The sequence below is a fragment of the Corapipo altera genome, unplaced genomic scaffold, assembly GCF_003945725.1.
Source record: "Corapipo altera isolate COAL_440 unplaced genomic scaffold, ASM394572v1 215, whole genome shotgun sequence".
Classification (NCBI taxonomy): Eukaryota; Metazoa; Chordata; class Aves; order Passeriformes; family Pipridae; genus Corapipo; species Corapipo altera.
The window spans coordinates 294,208-296,739 of record NW_020885008.1 but is presented as its reverse complement, the minus strand read 5'-3'; the positions used below and the strand labels follow the sequence as shown (position 1 = coordinate 296,739).

General features: G+C 44.6%; 1 protein-coding gene across 1 annotated transcript in view; it reads left to right on the top strand.

Moving 5' to 3' along the window:
* Positions 1-2,532, top strand: part of MATN1 (matrilin 1) — a 26,727-nt gene that overhangs the window by 20,594 nt on the left and 3,601 nt on the right. The window lies entirely within an intron of this gene.

Sequence of the window (2,532 nt, the reverse complement as noted above, 5' to 3'; positions counted from 1 at the left end):
GTTGGAAGGCTGGGAGCAGAAGGACAAAAACACCCTTTCAGGTGGGTGTTACAAAAACCTCTCTGTTCTCAGGGCGTTGAGTTGGCAGGTGGAAGGATCAGGGGACATCAGTTTTGGGTGGTTACCTACACCTCAGCAATCTCCCCCTCTCCCAAACTCCCCCTCCTTCCCTTTTCCTCCACCTTTCTCCCCTTCTCTACCTTTCTCCTCAGAAATTACGAATTCAGGCTGGGCCAGCTCCTGAGAGCAGCCAAAGGTGGCAGAAGGGAAGAAGAGATCTCTTGAAAGAGAAGCCAAGGCTTGATTTATTTGGTTTAATATGCAGATCATCACCAAACTGAGGCTTTCTAACCACTAGCTGCTTCTCCAGGCAGACAGACACCACGGGGGTGACACATTCCAAGTGGAGATAAGCTCCTGGTACCTTCAAAAGGACTCGTAGGTGCCTAAATTTGGACAAAATCAATGCCAAGTTCCTCATGTTTGGGCAGCCCAGTGCTGGCAAAGGCTGAGAGAGGACTGAGAGGGAGACAGCCATGACCAAATTTAAAGAAAGGTTGACCTGTAAATAACCTAAGTCTAGAAATGATTAAAAAAAAGAACTAACACAGCTATTTTAGGTGGGTTTTTTTGGGTTTTTTTTAAGGAATCACATGCCTCCTGTGAAATATTGACCCTTTGTGATGCAGCTGCTGGTTTGAGGCAGATGGTGGTAAACCCCAAACACCCAGTTTTAGACACTGAAAACCTTGCAGATGTCTGAGAGCTGCCCTGCCAAGCTCACCAGGAACTCTCCTGTCCAGCCCAGGTGCTCGGGCTCCTTTATCCCACCAGGGAAATGTTTCCTTCCAGTTCCCAGCAAGACAAACTGCCCAGAGCTCTGGAGGGGCTTGGTAGATCCCAAAAGAACTCTTCCAAGCTCAGCTCTTCTTCCCAAGAGTGTCCAGACCTGCTCTTCCTTGCTCCCTGATCCCCACAGCTCTCATGGCGCCGAGAGATGCTGCACAGCATCAGCTGGATAAAATAATGCACTTTGCCAAATTTCTTCCCCTTTTCTTGCCATTTCTAACACAGTTATTTGTGCCAAACCCACAGAACTATGAGTTGCAGTAGGTGATTCGTCTCTTTTTCTCTCTGGATGTAAATTAGAGAGAAAAATCACTCAGGAAATTAAAGGCTTTGCCTCAGGAAAATCAAATTTGGATCCTTGCGCCCTTATAGGTCATTATGGATAAGTGCCTTGTCCTCCAGATTCCTAAAAATGGGATTTTCCTTTCCTCCTGGGGACGTCTGAGAGGCCCCAGTGGAAAATCACACTGCTTATGATTAATTAAAACATTTAATTAGAGAAGTTATTTGAAGGATAGATCACTTCCAGCACGCTCCAGGGCTCTGTGTCTTCAGAGAATCAGGTTTTCAAGACAGAGACTTTCTTTGCCATGGTTCCTCTAAAAAGTAGGAGTCAATCCAAGAACAAAGCAATGGGAGCTGTGTAGAGAAACCACAACATATTGTATTTAAACATCTTTTGAGTGAGCAGATACGTTTTGGCTTTGGCATTTAAAAAAAAAAAAAAGGCAAATTTCAGAAAAACTATTTGTTTGCAAAAAAAAAATCAATTTGGGTAAATATATTAATATTTGAGTATTAAAGAAAAAAAAAAAGGAAAGGAAATATTGACATTTGTTTGATTTCCAGTGCCAGCTTGTATTTATCAACAGATGGCCAGAAATCTTCTGGTAATATCCACCTTTATTTTACTCAGGACTTGAGGGTTTGTGTAAATGATGTCCTTTCCTTTAAAAAGTCTTACTCTTGTTTACTCCTTCCATTTCCTTTCTTTCCCCAACCATTTTTTACTCCTTTTTTACCCTGTTTTACTCCCATCCCAGTTAATTTTTCTTGAAGAATAGACGGTGTCATGGTTTGAGATAGCCCCAAAATCCAATTCCCTAGCTCCATCCCCCCTCCCACATCTCAACCTAATGTGAGATGGGTTTTTTTCCAGACAAAACACAACCAGACTCAGAATGGGGGAAAGGGAATATATTACAATGACTGTACAAATAAATACTATAACACATTATACACACGATCACAACTATCTCTACCATGACATATAGTATTTACAATGGATCAGATCTCTTCTCCCCTCCAAATAAAAGTCCAGGAGGGAAAGAAGGACAGATCCCTTCCAGTCTCTCAGGGCAGCAGCTTCTTCTAAGGCAGCAGGTTCTCCTCATCTCATGCGTGCAGCAGTAACTGGATTGTTGTAGCTGGATCTCTGTTCAGTACACACAAGGGGGTCTCCAAGCCCCTCGGCTCTCCTTCGGTCCAAGCGAAGGCCTCACCTGTGGGCTGCCAGCAGGGACCAGACTCGCGTCACCACAGGTATATCATGAAATGCAGGGGCATCTTCGTGAAAGTCCCTTCCTCAGGGGATTCAAATTCCCCTTTGCAGAGCTCCGTGCTCTGTCTCAAGGTTGCTAGCTTAGCAGCAGCAGCGAGGGGGGCCAAGGTCAACCCCCCCCC